Raw genomic sequence first — 20,283 nt, 5'->3', positions numbered from 1 at the left:
ATTGGTCGCTGTTTTTGCAAAAGGCCTGAATATAGAAAAAATAGGACAGGTTCCTGAGGAGCAGTTACCGAGGACAAAGATTGCAAAGATATCAGTGGGATAGCAAGACTAGAAATATGAATTGAAAAATGAAATCAATGCCATAATTTGCATAATTTTCAAGGCATTTTCTAATTAAGTAAGACATTTTATTTGTTAATTAACATTTTGACATGAAAGCCAGTAACTGTATCGTCTCACCAAACCCTCAGGGACCAGATATGTTTGAGATGTATTGTATCGCGTCGGCGCGTCGGACAAATTTTTGAGAATGAATTATTCAATTCGATTACTGTGTATTTCAGTTAACATTTCATGTTTAGGTAGAAAAAAATAAGTATGAAAAATGAATGAAATAACAAAGAATGGCAATGAAATAACCATAAATAACCAGTAAGGGTTACAATTAATTGGCAGTTTCAGAAAAAAGGGGGTTAATAAAAAATGAATGAAAGAATTACAAATGGGAATCAAGGCAATGTAATCTAAAAAAAATTACGTCTTCCATCCTTTACTGACCTCTTAAAACAATTGACATATCTAGAACCTCGTGCAGAAATTCGAATTTGCGCTAGTGACAAACAATTGCAGAAAAAAAAACATTATTATTTCCAACGATGTAATGTTTTATGCTCAATTGTTTGTTTCCAGCAATTTGTTCCCAAATGCATTGATTTGTTCCAAAGGACAAACCGAGTTCTTGAAGTTTTGATGTGGTTAAATTTGTAAATCCAAAACAATCTTTAATCCCACATGGGCATGACAGAAATTGACCATTATATACTTGGTCTTGTAAAGGAACAGCTCGATCACTTTGAATAGCAAGTCCTCGTTTTGGTAAAGCTCCGAAAGATAAATTTTCTCTGTTGGCTAAGAATGGCTGAATGACAACACCGGGAGATGCAGAGGCAAGACGAGATCCACCAGTAGTTGAATGAGGAATTACATCCGTTGTAACATGGGAATTGAGGCTTATTTGTTTTATTGCCTATAAAAAAAAATTAATCAGATTTGGGAAATGTTTGGACACAAATTATTTTAAATACCTTCTGCTTTAAACATGCTCTAATTGCAAGAAGATCTAGGTCTTTCTGATCTAATCGCTCTTCCTCTTCACGGCGCTGCAATTCCTCATTGGCACTGGAAGAAGAGAAATGGTATTGAAAACAAGAAATTGAAAAAAATACATTTTGATATTTTAGAAATATACTTTTGAAAGCATTCCTCTTCGGCTTGAATGACTTGTATCGCCATCCAGTCAAATTCTTCGTCGGCCAAATTTTCCTCAAGTCCTTCCTGTCTTAGTCGCTCCTGTTCAAGAAGACGATCCTCCTCAGCTCTTAGGCGATCGCGTTCGGAATAGCGTTCCATCTCCTCGAGGGATAAACGTCGCTTTTTGACCAATTCCACTTTGGTTTCCTCTTCAAACGAAATGATTTTACGCGACCTCAACGACGAAGGGACCGAATAACCAGATCTGTCTCTGATGGAGTTGTCGCTCCAGATAGAATCGGGTCGAAAGAGACTTTTTCCTTAACGTTCGAAACTTTCGACACGTTAGAAACGACAGTCAAGTTATTGTTAATGGTGGCAGTGGTAACGGGAAAAAGAAGTTTAACATCCAAAGTATCAACAGACACAAAGTCCGACAGCAAAATCATTTCATTCTCGGTGGCAGCAGGAAGCGTTTCAACAGCTGTTGAATCGTGGCTTTCTTCAGGTTGACATTAACAACAATCTTAGAATATGGCTGGCAATCGGCTGGCCCCAATACTGTCTTAGAAGAATGGATGAAGACGGAATCTGAAGAAGGCAATTTTTTGTGGGTACCATAAGATTTTACTTCGTGAACAAAAATGACATCATCATCACAATTATACTGTGCCTAGGAAAAAAATTAGAATATAAAATCAACAAAAAAGAATAAAAATTATAAAGAAAAAATTATTAAATCTCGCTGTTTTTAAAACTTCATCAATATGTAGTTTTGTTTCCTTTTTATATTCCAAGCATTTGTGAATCCTGTAGTGTCTTGATAAACTGCCGGAATTTATACAAATATAGATGCAGTACTGAAAAATTTTTGATTTTCTTATCTTTCGAGTCCAATTTTGATATTTTAGACACAAGAAAAGGAAAATCACAGATCTGGCAAAAATCAGTTAATTTTAATTCATCTACATATAAACGTAAATTTTAAAAAATTATAATACTTAACCTATAATAATTTTGATTAATACCGATAGAATCTTGACGTTTTTGACGCATAAGACAAATTTTTTCCAAAAGTTGTTAACACAAGTTCAAAAATTCTACATCAATACTCTATGATATAAAAAAATTAGTAAAAGAATTCAACAACAAAATATTCATTACCTACTGCTATGTAATCAATAAATTTCCTGTTGTCGACATCGTTTTCATTAGCATCACTTTCATCAGAAAGATTTAATTCCATTACAAAAACACCAAATGGGGTTAAATGATGAACTAAAAATAAATATTGTCTACAAATATAAATGTTATCATCTATTTCGAATATTCCTTTGAATAGATTCACAATCTAAGAAATAATAAAAACACATATGCGTGGTGAAAAAAATAACAAACAATTAGCATAAAATAAGTGACTTGCTCTTGTTAATTGGTATTCCTTTCTTACAAGATAAAGAAGGCTGTGATTATTATTTTAAATTTTTTTAAATAACGCAGCTTAAAAATTTTAATACTTGTTAAAATGGGAAAATTATCCCAGCAACGAAAACTATAATTTATGGGAAGAGCCGGAGAACTGCAATTGTGATGCGCTTATTGTTCAATAACTGGAGAGGTAATTTTTTGTAATATAATTCTAAAAATTAAAAATATATATATCTCTTTTATCTTTTAGGATGCTAAATCCATTCATTATCAATTCATTGGTGAATCCTTCTCTAAATCCAGTCAATTAGTTATCCACGACGCCAATCCAAACTCATCCAACGTCCAAATTCATTCCAGTTAAATTTCCCCGTAAAGTAAGACTAAGGTTATAGCCTGAGTGAAAACTCAATACGAGTATTGCAAATCTTCTAAAGATATTTTATTTGGTTTGGCGATCTTTCATTTGTTCGACGTGTCTCGTGATGGCAAATTACTTGAAATCTCCACCACGTCTTCATCAACTTCCATTCCGTTACCTTTCAGGAGCGGACTAACCCCTCCGTCCATTTTCGAGTGTCCGTGGTCAACAAATAATAGTAATAGTCAATAGTCATATGAACCAATGAACCAACTGCTACTTAGTCAAAAAGCACCTGACAAAGTTTATTTCTCTTTTCATTACAGGGTGTGGTCTTTAGAATGAGAAAACAATAAACTTAAAAGAAGTTTGCTGTGAACTCGTATTTTGATGACAAATTTGATAAGAATAGTCATGACATTCTGAGAGAAAATGATTCTTGTCGATTTGAAATCGACCAACCTGAATTCTTTGCAACCATAACTTGACATAGTTAATTCATTTTATATTGTATAAGCTAATTAGAAACTACATTTTTTATTGTGATATTTGCTTTTCCCCTCTCCCCCCAAACTCAACGATATTATTTTTTAAATAACCAAACTATCGTTAGGATTTTTAAAAAATCAAAAACTAGTCGGTGTAACTATATCAGAATTTCGTGTCGTTAGATGAATTTACGCCACGATAGGCCTTAAATAATGCGAAAACTTTGGCAAAGATTCTGCTATCCCCGCATTTTTTTTTAATCGCGTGCTTCAAACAATTTCTAATGTTAACATTCGCCACTAGACAGGGCTGCGGGCTGCTTTTATTTCTTCGCAATTTTCTGTCAGCTCTCAGCTGTCAAATTATCGTCTGTACCGAGTTAACTATGTCGTACTTGATCCGTCGATTGGACGAAACCGTTTTTTTTATTTGATTTAAAATTTAAATACGTGCTGCTGTAGAGAAAATGAATTTAAAAGCAAATTTATATTTCTGTTAAGCCCTTTTAAGAGTACACAGCATACTACCAAGCTGCAAGCTTTTAAATTTGGTCTTTTTTGTTAATGTTTTTAGCAACATTCGATGCTCCAGTGCAATAATTTCTTGATACCATTTACAATGTTTATAAGTCTATAATCATGACCAGTTTATAATTTTATATATTTCTTTTCATTTTTTAGTAATCATCGCTTATTTTTGCAAATTTCCTGGAGGATGGATTCCAGACTACTCCATGGACACATCAAGAAAAAAATAGCTTCTACCAACACCATGAAAGATCATTTATAAAAAGAGTAATCTTTTGTTTTATTGTAAAATAGATAATTTCACACTCATCCACAACCATAAGGAACTTTATAAGTATAAAGGGATAAGGGCTCTAGCACGATTTATGGCAAAGTTTTAGGGATACACTACTAGGGTAGACTGTGTAGTATTATTGGTTGTTTCTTCATTATCTCTGCAAACTATCAGATATCTTTTATTTTTATTGCAGAAAAAGTTTTCCCACACTGATTCAATGTGATCTTGCGCATTGTGAGAGGGATATTCTCCAACATGATAAGAAAATATATTAGATTACACTTTTGAATATAATTTTTAATTTTTCTTCAATATCCACACAGTTATCGTAAAAAATGCATGAAATTTTGGGTTGATGAAGTAGTTTTAAACCAAATCAAAATTTGTCAAAATCGAGTTTTTTCTTTACTATTATAGCTAGTTTTGGAAAAAAATTCGTTTTGGGATGATTTGCTGTTATTTCCTGATGACAAATGAAATAGACCCCAAAATTGTCGATGATCACCAATATAGGTTTTTTATGTGTACGCCTTATATTTTACCTACTTAACAACTGTCTCATATTAAAAACGATAGTAGACTAAAAACCTTCTTGATCAATTTTCAAATCCAGATCTAGATCTTAAGGCAGCTTCAGATCTATTTAGCACATAACCTTGCAAGCACGCATAATCTATAGGATGTGCAGTTTTTTTACCTTTTTCCAAACTACGTTTTGTCTTTTTTGGAACTACTGTGAGGATATCCATTGGATTTCCTTATTATGTCGTAAAATGGGCGTCCAATTTTTACTTCCTAAGGACGGAAAAAATGGAGTAAATTTCTTCTCCCCTCCCTATTTCTTTTTAGATATTTGAACACACTACCCGGTAATAGTAGCTCCTATATCTCCAACACCGTAGAGAGTGTAGAGTTTTAAGGGGAGGTGAGGTCGATTGAATCTGGCTTTTGTGGCGTTATTGCCATTCGCCGGTCATATTCGTGCTGAGCAGTAACTACACGTAAAGTTTTTTTTTTCTTTCTCTTTTCAAAGGGGGGATGGAAGCACGGGACAGCAGTATATATACATACAAGTCATGGCTGGCCAGGTTTTCTTTTTGAATTGCAAGAGAGGCCAGAGAGAACGAACAGCGTGATGTGTTCCATCGAACTGGACGTCGTCCGTTCGTTTTTTTTTCTTTTTTTATTCCATTTTGGGGCTCTTCTTTTTCTATTACTCTCCGACTAAGCTCGTCCATAGGAGCTACACGCAGTGTGTGTGTCTTGTTTGAGCGCCCCCCCCCCCTACATGTGCACCAGCAAACCCCCCTGTCCGTTGCAACACGCACGGCACTGCTCGGCACCGACGGCACGGTACCTCTCCTACGTTTTTTTTTTCTTTTTATATTGCCAATGAAACTAGCGACTGTCTTTTCTCCCTCTCTCTCTCGTTCACTCCCTTTTTGTTTTATTTTGGGAAAAATTTTCTGATTTGCCAATCACACACGACCGTTGTTGGGATGGCTAGTATGACGGGGGATTATATAACAGGGTGTGTGATGGCAATGGCAAAATAATTTTAAATATTATTTTCTTTTACAGATATAACGCTGCTGGGAAACTAGAATATTTGTTGAAATGGGTAAATTATCCCAGCAACGAGAACTACAATTTATAGGAAGAGTCGCAGAACTGCAATTGTGATGCACTTATTCTTCAGTACTTGGAAAGGTAATTTTTTTAAATATAATTATTAAAACTTTTAAAATAAATATCTTTTTTTATCTTTTAGAAATCTAAATCCATTGATTATCAATCTATTGGATGGTCCTGAAGCTGGTGAAGGAGTGCCTTTACTTATACCCAACCAAGCGATCGTCAAGTTGGAAAATCAAGGTGAGCCAGCATCTGGCACACCTGGATTTGTTCCTAGATAGATCTGTATTGTACGAATCATGTTATTTTGCCTCTTAGCATAAACAGTTTTTACATTTTCGTGTGATATTGTGAATGTTATATTTTCTTACTTTTATGTGAAAATTTATCTAACTGTTTTATTTGTGATTGCAGTTTTTGGAAATCAGGTTTTCGTCACAATGAGACGAAGTTCTCGGTTAAACGACGCGGTGGACTATACGAAGTTTTTTCCTCCGAAAGAAAATCGTACAAGAAATCGTCCAAGAAATCGTCCAGCCGAAGGTAAGGTTAAAATTTTTGTTTCTTAAATTTTTTTTTTCTAATTTTTTTTTGTATAGTTGTAAAACAGGAACCACATGATGGCTTCTCACCTGAAAGGAGGACCTGGGAAATTGGATCACGCCATCACGTGGAAGCTGTTTTAGCTCATAGGTAAGCTAATGTGTGATTGTGATTCGGTGTGTGTGTGTGTGTGTGTGTGTGTCTCTTCTTTTCAAGAACAAACGAGTGTTGATTTTCTTGCTTACAATCACGAACAACATGCCGGGATCGTAATGGCCCGTTTTTGTAATCATTGCCGCTTTTTTACGCTGAAGGGTGAAGGAGAGCCTGTACAAATACCAAACCAAGAGATTGTCAAGTTGCCAAATAGTCTTAACATGAATCATTCTTCCAATTCCTTATTGTGGACATTAGAAACTGCCTGTAGTTAATTGGCTAGTATGACTACAAAGGTTTGATATTACATAGTGGAAAGGAGTATTGATTCAGTTGGCATGGAAATTTAAACAACTTAAGTAAACAGTTGCCCCAGTTGCCTACGTTCATTGAAAATGCCTTTTCTTGTTACTAATGCTGTAAAGTTAGTAAACCACACGATAACGTCCCCATATGAACTTCAATTTCATCGACAATGTGCTTGCAATAATTCCCAAATCTATTATGGATTCCATAAATGTATGTAGTGACTGGTACCATTCTAAGTAAAGGTCTTTGTCTTTTTTTGTAAAGTTTGATCTTTCCTTCAACCCTTTGTTTTTACATTACATGCTTGAAAAAGAACGATCCGTAATGAATTGGGAGGGTTTACATGTCGACCTACTCTCAGAGAGAGCGCGTAAGAGAAAGAATCACAAAAATGGAGCGGGATATTCGTAAGGTATCCCCATAGCCTATTACATTTAAGGAAACCAAAGAGAATGGAGGGCGTCAAAATTCAGCTAAAGATGTTTTATGCGGCGTTGCCTGGCACAAAATCATTAATCGTGCGCAGTTTCAACTTATTCTCAAGTTGACACTTTAAAAACTGTCAATTTTTTTACCAGTTGTCTATATAGGAAATAAGGAAGGAATAGTGCTGAGATAAGGAGATGGGTCACTCTTGTAAAGTCAAGAAGTCGACATTTTGCCCCCTCCTCCTCCTCAGACGGCGAATTTGACTCCACTGCTCCTTTCCACGAGCTCCGGAAGCTTTGCCTTACTTGGCGAGTTGGTGGTAGGGGCGGTCCTGAAGGGGGATAACTTCTGGGAAAAAATGGGGTGTAAAAAAATTGAATCCGATTATTCTCACCCATCCCCTATTTTTTCTTCACACGGGTAAGCCCACGGGAGCCATCTAGTAGTCGAAAAAATAATTTTTTTCAAACATATAACATTTTTTCAAAACATATAGCTGTGTTTTTGAATCAATTTTTTGTGGGTGATAGTTGAAAAGCATAAATATAATGTTTGAAACATTTACAGGACAATTAAAGAAATTAAAGAAAATTCCTTTTGTGCTACGTGGAGGAACTACCGGTAATTGCATAACATTTACGCATCATGGAGAAAAGCGTGGCTGATTCTCAAGTGTATATTATCTTGCTATAAAAATAACAGTCCAGATATGGTTTGTTAGGGTCGTTCAAGACCTTACTTCCTTTATGATAAATGAACACACAATTGATCATCAGAGGATGACGCTTATGTATTACACTTAAACACTAGACATACAGATACACTTCACAATAGACCACAGAGAATAGTTAAGAGGGATATAACCAGAGGCAAGTCCAGAGCAGACTGCCTTCTGGAGGGAAACATTGGGCTTTTTATACTGCCTGGAACGCGTGAGTCCTTATAGGTTGTTGGCTTGATATTGTATAATTTAAGACTCTGGTATAATTTCAGGAGGAAACTTTCAAGTTTTGCGTGTTTAAAAGAAGTTTAGTAGTGCCGGAGTCAAAAAGCATCGTTTCTTATCATGGGAATCGAATTTAAGCATCTAGATCCTCAGTTAACGCTTTAGCTGACTCGTCGCTTACTATATCCTTGAATGCATAATTAAAACTGGAATCAGATGGTGAACTAATGTATATCGATAGAATCTTTGAAGAAAAACCAATTTTTTAACAAGCGATCCACGAATCAAGTAGAACGAAATCCCGGAACGGCTTTCCAGGTCTAAATCCGGAAAAGGTCTTAAAAATAAAAAATTAATATTATCATGTTCGTCTTTGCAAGCCGAATTTACCTGCGTTTGCAAAAAGACGAAATTCCCACCCGTTTACGAGATATTAAGAGTTAAAGTTAGGGTTTTTTGAATTTTGTCAGAAATGGGGGGGTTCTTTGACATCGCTTTTCTGAAAAGCTGGGGAGCAATAGCAAAAACTAATTTTATAAAAAGGTTTATTACTACAACCACAACTATTTTTCTTTTCTAACTTTTTATCCAATTACATGAGCATTAAGCGTTATTTTTTATCGAACTCAAAGTGACTTAAATTCATTTTTTTACTAAACTAAAACTCAACTGAACTCTTTCTTGACAGAGTCTGAAGCCGTGTTCGTAATTTTGCCCGATGGCATTGACGAAATCATGATGGAGGAATGGAGGAGGAGCTTGTCGGGCAAATTTTTGAGGCGATTTTGTGGAAATAGAATTGATCAAACTCATCATTTAAAAAAAAACAGAAAAAGAATAGAGGTTAGTAGCTTTGAACAGTGTAAGTGTGCTGATGCAATATATAAAGACGATCCCATATGGACAAGATAGTGAAAGTGTAAAAAGAAACGGTCCCAAGGACAAGAGAAGATGGAATTAAGTTTGAAGAGAGACATGACAATTCAATGACATGACTGTCAGGAAAGGCAGTCCAGCGTACGGAAAAATCATGAATGATAAGAAATGGGCTACTGCCATAACCATAAATGACCAGCCAGTGTGATCGAAAGGCGTAAAATTATGAACGTGATTCAATGAGGCATTTAGTTTAGCTGGATCTTTCCGCAGTGAACGGACCAGAATCGTAGTTTCTTTTTCTTCTTCCGCGGTGGGGTGGCTTTTTTCTTAGTCTCTCAGTTCTTTCTCAAGCCACAGGAACGATGGGCACAAAGCCGGCATAAAGCCACAGGAACGATGGGCACAAAGCCGGCATAAAGCCACAGGAACGATGGACACAAAGTCGGCATAAAGCCACAGGAACGATGGGCACAAAGCCGGCATAAAGCCACAGGAACGATGCGACGCGCTTGTCCCCGACAGGCAGATCTTGTTTTATATCGGTGCAACCAACAACATAAAAGCCACTCGCATTCCTACATAGTAAATGTCGTCCCCCACGAGCGCTTCTCATCATTCATAAAATCGTGAAAAGAAAAAAGAGCAAGTCGAGGGCTAAAAAGAAAAAAGGACGACAACAAGTTCCAGCAAACTCATCATTCCGAAGAAATACTGGGCTCTGGTTTTCTCTATTCGGCTGATGAATTTGTTTATTCCAGCGTTTTCATCAATGGGAAATAATAATGCACACTTTGTTCTGTATAGTACCGTTTTTCTTGAATTGTTTCTTTTTGGGAAGAAAGAATGAATGAAAACAAAATTATGGAACGTGAAATTGTTTTTTTCTCGTGTTGTTGTTGTTGCTGGAAAAAGAAAAAGACTTTTTTTTGTTGTGTCTCGGACGGTTGGTTTTTTCGAGACGGTACTCACCGACCGGAAAGAATATAATGTCCGAGTGGTGGGCACGAAGCCGGCATAAAGCTACAGGAACGATAGGCACGAAGCTGGCATAAAGCCACAGGAACGATGGGCACGAAGCCGGCATAAAGCCACAGGAACGATGGGCATGAAGCCGACATAAAGCCACAGGAACGATGGGCACGAAGCCGGCATAAAACAACAGGAACGATGGGCAAGAAGCCGGAATAAAGCCACAGGAACGATGGGAACGAAGCCGACATAAAGCCACAGGATCGATGGGCACGAAGCTGGCATAAAGCCACAGGAACGATGGGCACGAAGCCGGCATAAAGCCATAGGAACGATGGGCACAAAGCCGGCATGAAGCCACAGGAACGATGGGCACAAGGCCGGCATAAAGCCACAGGAACGATGGGAACAAAGCCGGCATAAAGCCGGCTATAAAGCTACGCTTTCCTGGCCTTCACTTTAGACCGGGTAATATACTGTAGGCCCTTTCATATAGTCTATTGGCCAGCAATATGAAGCCCGAGGTGCAGAGAATTCGTATGCTTCAGCTGTCATCCGCCAGGAACGCGAGGGAGAGTGATAAAAATGGCGATTAAGCTGGGTGGGAAACTTGTCAAAATTACACTTTACTAGATTGGGAATAACTCGGCCAATCTAATCCGGAATGTAAATTTCTTTTGGATTGGTGTTGAGGGATGGCCGAGCAAACTTTTGTAAGAATTTTTTTTTTTAAAGGTTAGCATTAACCCAAAAAGCGATGCCAAAGACCCCACAAAATTGTTAAAATTTGAAAAAACCCACACTTTAACCACGGTCTAACAGGAGAGGTAGACAAACGCCCTATCCCTCTGATCAGCCGGAATAATCAAGGGACTTAGAAGCTTCCTCAAAATGCCGCTTGGATCGCGGGCGTGGCTTGGCCACCAGCTGTGTTTGTGTTGCACAGTCTCCCTCTCCCCCCTCCCTCGATATATTCGTGGAATCCCACCCCAAGCCGCCAGCGGCAATTAGCGGCAATGGCAGCATTGAAGAGTTCTGACCAAGCTACGCCCGCGATCCAAGCGGAATTTTAAGGAACCTTCTAAGTCCCTTGATTAGTCTGCTGCCATGGCGTTTGTCTACCTCTCCTGTTAGACCGTGCTTTAGCAATAAATATCTCCCGAACGGCAGGGAATATTGAATTTTTTTTTCAGATTTTTAAGTCCCATAGCGGAATGGGAAAAAGGGGGGTCCATGGATTTGGTGCGCTTGAGTGGTGGATTGCTTGTTAAAGGTAATCTTTGTTACTTTTACTAAAACATTTTTATCTCATTATTATTTGATTTTGTATTTTTCCAGGAAAGTCGAAAAGATTCTACTGCTAAGCAAAACCTTTACGAAGCTCTTATGCAGTCATCCGATATAGCAATTGTAAAAAAAACCTTGATTCGGCGATTGAAGATTTGAAAATATGTTTCAAAGTTCTACCAACGATTTGTCCTGCTGACTATAGGTTTTATTTTTTTTTATTTCACCACTACAAAACAATATTTGGTTGTGATATAATTCCAAGATTACATCTCACGGGTGAATTGAAAATTTGATAAAGAAGAATGTGAGGAAGAAGTGGGTGTTGATGATGAAGAAGCGAACAAGCTAGTGAGGAAGAAGAGGATGTTGATGTCGATGAAAAAGAAATCATATGACTTGAATTTTTTGTCTCTTGGTTACGTCACTTAGGCCTACACTTAGGAGAGTCCAGCAAAAAGGACAGAGGGCTGCGCTCTTTTTTTGCGTGGATTTTCTTTTTTTTTTTTTTTTTTTAAATTTATCTTTAATCTTATCTTTTTTTTGCATCACCCGGTCTCCTTGGTTAAAACAAATTTATTTTTTTAAGAAACCCATTTTTGCTTTTTTTAATTGGAGGTAGTAGGCCTACTTCATGGACCTATTCGGGGATTTTTCAATGTTCTCCGATACATTTGGAATCATAGTTTGATATGACGGGGGATCTTCAAAATTTGATTGACCAACTTCCTTATCTGCTTCCGGTGCTGCATCTGGTGAAATTTCGTGATGGTCCTCTGCTTCCAGATCGGCTTTTTCTTCTTCGTACGCCGCATCTGTTGTTTCTGGTTCTGTGTATTAGCGTCCATTGGATCATAATCCAGTCCGGGACCCGGGTTATCATTTTTTGGTGGAACATGGTCTGGGCTTTCAAATTCTATTACACTAACCGGGTTATTAGAGTCAGCATATGGAGCGTCGTCTTGTATTTGCGTATCAGGTTCGGCAGACGCACCTACCGGAATAAAGCAAGAAACGGGCAATTGTCCAGGACTCATTTGTTGTGTGATTCTATTGTGTGTTACCCCATTACTGTCAGGTTGATGATATTCGTTGGTATTACGTTGACATCCGTAGTTGTAGTTTAATACAGAGTTCTGGTAAGCGTAATTATGAACGACCCCAGCTCGTTCACGACCGGAATCATCATCACGCTCATTACTTTCAGGATAAACTTGATTGATGGTACTATAGCGATTCGAAACCTTTCTGTCTGGGCCGGATAACGATATCGTACAGGATAGTTATTTCGATGCCCGTCGTACCCGGACATCCAAGTCATGTACTTATTGACTACAAGGTTGTTGATGTACCGTAATAGGCAATAATTATTCGACCGATCCATCACACGATCACAATGTGTTACTGCAGAAGACTCTCCGTAGACTGACAATGTGGTTTCATACCCATTGGGATGCTTCATTGTCTTCAAGCAAAAGGAAGTTCCCACATATCTTGTGAGTAATCCAAACAGAAACGACTGATTTTGTTTTAAATCAAATTTCCTTGTCATCTACAAAGATTACATTTAAAAAAACTAAGATTAATGATTTACAGGACTGATACACGACTGAGATTTCCATTAAAAACAATCTGAAAAAGCAAGCAGCTTCTTCTCAATCCGACTATATCGATTCAATCCTACATGTCGACCGTCAGAACGAAAAATTAAAATGATTTATCATTAAGCATTTGTTCCAATTACATTTTTGCACGCTTTTTTTCTTCTTTTATGATTATTTAAAAGGGATATAAGAGAAAAGGAGAGAGAAAGGAGGGTAATTTTTAAAAAGGCAGAACAATGTAAGAAAAATAAATTTCCATTAGTTCTTACCAAACGAGCTAGAGCGAGTTTGAGGAAGCCTCTCCCAGCTGCTTGGGTGTAATTCTAGCTGATAAGATAAAAGTAGAAAAAATAAGATGAAAGTGCACAAATTCGTAGGTAGATTTTAAAATAACTGGGAGACCCAATAAAAACGAGATTTACTTTACCTGATCAGCAATACCAGCGGCTACATCTAGTCCAGCTCTCGACTATCCGGGGATCAATTAAGATCCGGGAAGCCAGCGCAAAAATTCCGCGTAGTAGATGCACCAACATTTTCTTAAGCTTAAGCAGACACCAAAGCAAGCAGACTACAGTTCTTCGACCTCCAGTTTATAAACCATGATACGCCTTTGGTTAGAAAAGTGTCACAAAGACATCAACCTCTGCGAAGGGAAATATTACTTCCACGTTGGAAAAATGGGAGCACCACTTATGAGACCTGATGATGCGAATAAAACAAAACAAAACGTATTTTGCCTTCTTTTTTTCGTTAAAAATACAACAATCGTTTGACGTTTTCCCTTTACAGTCATTTCTGATCTCTTTCTCTGGTGGAAGGAAATCCATTACACTCAACTGGGCCCGCGCTAACTTCGAGTCTATATATTTCTAATAGATCCAACAAACGCAATCAAAGTGATTTGAGCCACACGACGTCAAACTGAATCATTTCCTCGTCCGTCATCACACGATAATCCAAATAAATAATCTCACTGAAACATTATATCGGGCACGTAAGAAAAAAAAACAGAATAATAAACTTGATGTTGGTACAAGAAAAAAAAACAGGATAATAATTCACAATTAATCCCTTTCTTCTATAATTCTCAACAACAATTTCAATTTAGACCGCAGGGTAATCAAAATCAAATGAACCGTCAAACGATCCTTCGGTTTAACTCGCATATGAGTGCGAACTTTATGTCGCCAGGACCAATTGCCTTATTTATGATGGAAAAGCTAGCTAAAAAAACAAGAGACCATCACGTCCTTCTTTCAATAGGCACAAAAACCGTCACCATCGTCGTTCCTAAATTTCCCGAAATTGTCTTATTGTTGGGTATATTGAAGATTATGACATTTAAATGAAAAATGTAAATCGGCAAAAATCAGCGTTTAATTAAAAAAATTTGAAACTTTGTCCAAATGAAGAAGACTATGTCGTCTACCGTTGGTGCAAGTTTCAAGTCATAAAACAAAGGGGTCTTAGTATATTATTGAATATCTCTTATTTAAACTATTGTAATTATGAAACAAACTAAACAGGCTTAAAGAAGAGATAACGTAGAGTATTTTACAGATTTTTTTATAATTTTAAAGTAATCGGGAAAGCCGATATTTGATTCGAAAGTCAAAGTAGGAAGACCCAATTTTAAGACGAAAAATTTATTTTACCTTTCATTCCTCAACCGTTCGTCGTACTACCATGAAATTTGGTTTTAAGATGCGCATTACTAACATCTACATCTCCTGATTTTTTCAATATTTTATTGCAATTCTAACCTATCAAGAATTCAATTGAGCCAACCAACTCGAACGCCAGATCGCCCCACTCTCCCCTATGGGATCACCCCGCGCCGTTCCATAAGTAAAAAAGGTAGCAGAGCGCCAGTGGTGAGTGATCAACTAGGAAAAATTCAACCGCTTTAATAGATACCAGCTGCTCTGATTCAAACTTGGAAAGTTTGGTTTTAAATCGGCCGCCGTCATGAAACTGACGACTACCATTCCCATTTTTCTCTGCTGTCTTCTCCATAACGCTTTAGCAGGTACGCAAACATCTCAATTTAACTGGATTTCTTTTTAATGTCGTGATTTTACAGGAGAAAATGTGATAAATGACCAAGAGCGAATTTTAGAAGGAACTAAAGCTCAAGAAGGAGAATTCCCATTTGTCGTTTCCATCACGACAAACGGTGAGCACCTCTGCGCCGGATTTATTTACAATCCGCGATTTATCGTCGCGACAGTCACATGCGTCCAAAAGTAAAAAGAAAATCTAAAAATTACAATTAATTCCAGGATAAATATTTGTCAATATCCAACAGTTTGTCACCGTCGCAAGTTTCAGTTGTTGTAGGACAATTGTCTCTCATCTCCAGCACCGAGCCGTACGAGCGTCGATATCAAGTCATCAGCATCATTCCACACGAGAACTATGACGCGAATCTAGGCTTGAATAATCTGGCAGTCATCGAGGTCGGTACATAGAGATTAATCATTATCGCACAGCTGTCACAATTTTGACTTTTGGGACACAGACATCTTCGTCAATGGCATTCACTGCGGGCCATGTCGACTTCATCTGCTACAACGAAGATAACACGACTTTTCCAGAAGCTACTGTCATGGGCTTGGGTGCTACTCAGGTCTCTGTCCTCTTATTATGCGTGGTTGAACCGGAATGCTGGCCAACAACCACCGGCTTGCAGTGCAGCCTAAATTTAAAAAAATAATAATAAATAAATAAGACTGTTTTGTAACTATTCAAATGTAAATAAAGCAATATGAATTTAAGTCTACCAGATAAACTGGTTTTACCGAACCCTTAACAGGCTTTTATTGACTTAGATAATATCATATAAATTCTTTGACGTCTACAGTACGTATACGAGCAATGGAGGTGAAAATATAAAAAAATTAAAAACAAGTTAAGCAACGGGCACGATAATGGGTTGGACAACGCGATAATCTTGTCGACGGGAACGAATGCTGACTTTTTAAGAAATAAAAAAAACCCGAACGAATTTTTAAGGTCGCTTTGTAACAGCAGTAGAATGAAGTTTGTTATTGTGATAGCCTTCATTTTCATATAGGATCAGCCTTGGGTATAATAGTTTACGTAGACGTGCTTTAATCAATCGTTAATCTGATTTGACTTTTTGATTTGACTGGGGCCCCTACTGCAATAATTGCAGCCTTTTACCAAGGCGATGACGCTTTACTTGGGGAATTCCCATACACAGTTTCTCTGACTCACTTTGACGAGCACATCTGCGGCGGATTATTCGTCTACAGTAACTATTTCGTCCTCACAGTGGCCTCCTGCTTGATCGGGTAACAACCAAATTGTTTTTTTAATTTGTCTAAGACGATAGGTTTGCTGTAGCTACTATTTTTACTTTTTCCCTCTATCGCTTGAAAAAAAAAATTCCCTTTTCCCTTAATAATCATAATATAGAGCACCCCCCTTTTAAGCAATATTGCCTTTTTCGCCCGAAACCTTCCCCCCCCCCTTTTTTCCCCTCCTTCAAACCGACCCCTCCACACATAAAAGGAGAAACCTCCTCCCTTTATATTCTCCCTCTCTATCGCCTCTCTATAAAGTCTCTGACCGCTCAACTGTATGTGCCTCGTCGCTTATATTCGCGATCGTTTTTCCCGCGTCGCTTTTGATTCAAACGTCGTCACCTTTTTTAAACCAAAAGGCTTTCCCTTTTATTTTATATAAATAATACCTTTAACTTTGAATCGATCGACAATTGAATCTAGGACCTTATTTGTTATATCATTCGGTTGAAGTTGATTTCGGCGAGTGAACAGCAGCACGTTCAATATAGATAATGGGCGAGGTACGGAGGTGAGCAGTACGTGCCGACTCGCATTACAGACGACACCCACACTACTAACACACCGGAAGTGAGCTAGATGGAATCAAATATTTAAAAATACAAAAAAAGCGACAACATTGAAATTTTACACCGCCGATCCATTCAACTTTTGGGTGATGTGCTGTGCGTGTCTGAGCACTCGAGAATGCCCTTTTGTCACTGCTGCCACCATAGACAGACAGCATCAGTGTGTGCACTTAACCTTTTGTCTGTTGAGCGGAGTAGACTATACGCAAGAGATTGAATTGAAACGAACAAACTAAACCGGAAGCCCCTTTTTGAAAATTTACAAGAGAAACCCAGCACGTCACATCACACAAACTCCATTTTCTTTCTTTCTATTTAACTCGTCGACTCAGCGCGCAGCCAGAAAATCAAGTTGGCTTGATTAAAAAACACTATGGACACACTCTCTCTATATATATAGACACACAGCACTCTTTCTTGATGAATACCAGCAGCACACCACCCCTGAACTGCAATTATACGGATTCAAATGATTGTTGGACTATCTCTCCCTCCCGGGGTTCCTTGATAATAATACGTTCTATATTTGTACAGGGCGGCAATTTCGAATTCCCACATGTCTATACACACAAATATCGATCGATTTGCAGAAGAATCTGCAAAGCCGACAGAAATAAAACAAAAGATGATGAAGAAGAAGTTTTCAAATATTATAATCTGTGGCTTTTTCAGACATTTTTTATTTTTGCCGTGGCTATATGTATAAGCTATACGACCGATAGATCTGATTGAATAATAATGGGCCCGCGAGGGGGCGGCCGGAATGCGCTTCGCCGGATATGCAATCTGCGACGCCCACCAGATAAAAAGTAGAAGAAGAAGAGATCAAAAGGCCAAGACAGAAGAAGAAGAAGAAGAAAAAACGAAGCAATATGTTAGAAACGACGATAGAAGAAGAAAAAAGCTGAGACAGACCGGAGATGAGTTGCAAACAAGAAAAAAAAGTAGAAGAAGAAGAAATCATTATTTATACGTAATCTACTTCTGATCTCAATCAACTCGCCGTCTCCCAAGCGCTCGCACAGTTATTTTCTATACATCATATCTACGTATATAACATTGATTATAATTGATTTGTTAACGAACCAGCGATGACGGCCACCAGTGACATCGAGGCTCCTTGTATTCTCTTCTTCTTTTGCCTTTGAATGGCTATTCGTGTATAGTCCTGTAGCTATATGTTATTCAATGAAACAATAGACAACGTTAGTGTTAATTGCATCAACAAATCAATATTAAAGAAATACGAAAAAGAGTAGCTCATTTTCTCATTGTTTCTTCGCGGGGGATGGGGATGGGTCTGGTGTTGATTGGATAGTTGATTGATTGATTAAACGGACCGGAGGGGGGGCCAAGAAGACGGACGAGGTCCCCGCCTGCTGGATTATTAGCGCCGCCTATAGTCCTATACCCTATCTCCACATTTTTATACATCACTATACGTAGCTTAGAAAAGCGGAAGTAATATCAGAGCTGTGAGAAAGATTCTCGCTCCAACGCCTCCCGACGACCGGAACAGACTCTCTCCCGCGTTCGCCCAGCATCATCCCCCTCCAAAAAGGAGCAACGTCCAGGATCAAATAGTTTTTCCTTCCTCCAGGAGTGGACGGCAAACAAAAACAAATCGATGCTGTGTGCTGCTGTTGTCTGTAGTGCTGTACACACACAACGGACATTTTCACGCGTCTGGCCATTTGGTCGTCACGCGCAAATTCACGTAGAAGAAGAAGAAGAAGGAGCCGAACTCCTGTGAGAACTGGGCCAAATGGGAAACACATTCGATAGAGACTTGGCTTATATCCTCTCTGCTGGCGGAGAAAGAGCTATGGACAAGAAAATAAGAGGAAGGAGAGGCTTTTTGGGTCGACTTCCTTAGATAATCGGACCCGAAATGACGTCCGAGTGTGCACACACTATTTACCCGGGCAGAGAGAGCTAGAGAAAAGTAAAGAATAAAGTAAAGAAGTGCTGGCTATATAGTTTCTTCTTTTTCTTCTCTGTCCAGATGTATAAGCTTGTAAGCTGTCAATCAATCAATCAATCAACGGGAGTTACACATTCGGGCAAGGAGCCAGCAGCGCAGGAGCTGCCTGCAAAGAAAAAAAGGAGCATTTCACGTTCTAAACGGCCGAGTCCATTTGATCCAATCAAGTCCCATCTATGTTGTGTTGTATAGTAGGCTATAGGGTGGGGGGTCTTCCCTTTCAAGCTGCTGGCCTTTATTACGCACTTGGAGTCTAAATGGACGGGCGCATGTGGATAGGACGTGCTGCTCCTTTTCTATCCTCAACTCAAAAGAGTCCCTCAATCTGCACAAAATATAATTCCGTGTTGCAATTATTTTTAAAACCCCCAAAAAATCCTCCCGGGAGAAAACTTTGCCTTTCTGTGAGTTGTCATTCCGGAATTTATTTGAACAAAATACAACAAATAAAAATAAAATGGTGGTGAGAGATATGCATATCCGCAGGATTTATAATGAGATAGAGAATGGGATCCTATATAGCTGTATCATATAGCCAGTTGGCTCTATAATGTAATCAATTGTGAAACTGTCACACAGCACACAGCGCAGCAGCAGCAGCACTGGCCATTATATTAGAGCTCGTTGGTTATTCCATCATGAATCAAAGTGGAGTTCCCTGTCCGGGAATACATCCATCCCACCCTCTCTAATAACCCTGCCCTCCGGGGACACAATCAATCAATTACAAATTGAAATCCTTATTCTCTCTTTCTTTTATTCTATTTCTTTTATTTCTTATTTTATGTCTTATATTGTTTGTTTCTTACCTGCGGTTATTAATTCCCGGAGAGATGAATGACCAAATGATTTGCACGCACAACTTCACTCTCTTGTTGTTGTTGTATACCCCCCACTCACGAATCTATAGCAGACACACACACATATACAACGGCGGGCTGTGCACACGTCGTTGTGCGACGCGATCCCGTCGACGACTGAATCAGGATCTGACCGGCGGCGTCCCTTTTCTATTTTCTCCCGCGCGCTCCCTACTACTTCAAAAAAACGACTGCGATGGGACTTGAAGAAGGTGATATACACAGCAGCAGTTGGACCCGGGCGATTGATGCGCATCGTTATATTCCGCCATCCTATATCCTCCTTTCTTTCTATAGGCTACATCCTAGACTGCTGCAGGAGCCCATGCAGCAGCTATATAGCTCCTTATTCCAATTGTTGGTGTGTTGTTGATTTCTCCCCCGGAGCGACTGTGCTACTGCTATACACACTGTAAGGACTTTGCCCGTTTTCCTTTTATCTTCTCAC

At 38.5% G+C, this 20,283-nt stretch overlaps 2 long non-coding RNA genes across 2 annotated transcripts; one reads left to right on the top strand and one right to left on the bottom strand.

Annotated features, from left to right (window-relative positions):
* Window positions 1-11,686: 11,686 nt before the first annotated feature.
* LOC124328879 lies at window positions 11,687-19,939 on the bottom strand. The gene is made up of 6 exons (XR_006916528.1): window positions 19,785-19,939; window positions 18,078-18,165; window positions 15,364-15,791; window positions 13,518-13,792; window positions 12,551-13,417; window positions 11,687-12,480 (listed from the first exon to the last, which is right to left on the bottom strand). It is a non-coding gene; the product is annotated as an uncharacterized LOC124328879 (long non-coding RNA).
* On the top strand, window positions 14,703-15,798 carry LOC124328883. Its single transcript, XR_006916529.1, has 3 exons — window positions 14,703-15,122; window positions 15,177-15,552; window positions 15,615-15,798. It is a non-coding gene; the product is annotated as an uncharacterized LOC124328883 (long non-coding RNA).
* Window positions 19,940-20,283: the final 344 nt, after the last annotated feature.

The sequence above is a fragment of the Daphnia pulicaria genome, chromosome 1 (assembly GCF_021234035.1).
Source record: "Daphnia pulicaria isolate SC F1-1A chromosome 1, SC_F0-13Bv2, whole genome shotgun sequence".
Taxonomy (NCBI): Eukaryota; Metazoa; Arthropoda; class Branchiopoda; order Diplostraca; family Daphniidae; genus Daphnia; species Daphnia pulicaria.
This window is presented reverse-complemented; position numbering and strand designations above follow the sequence as displayed.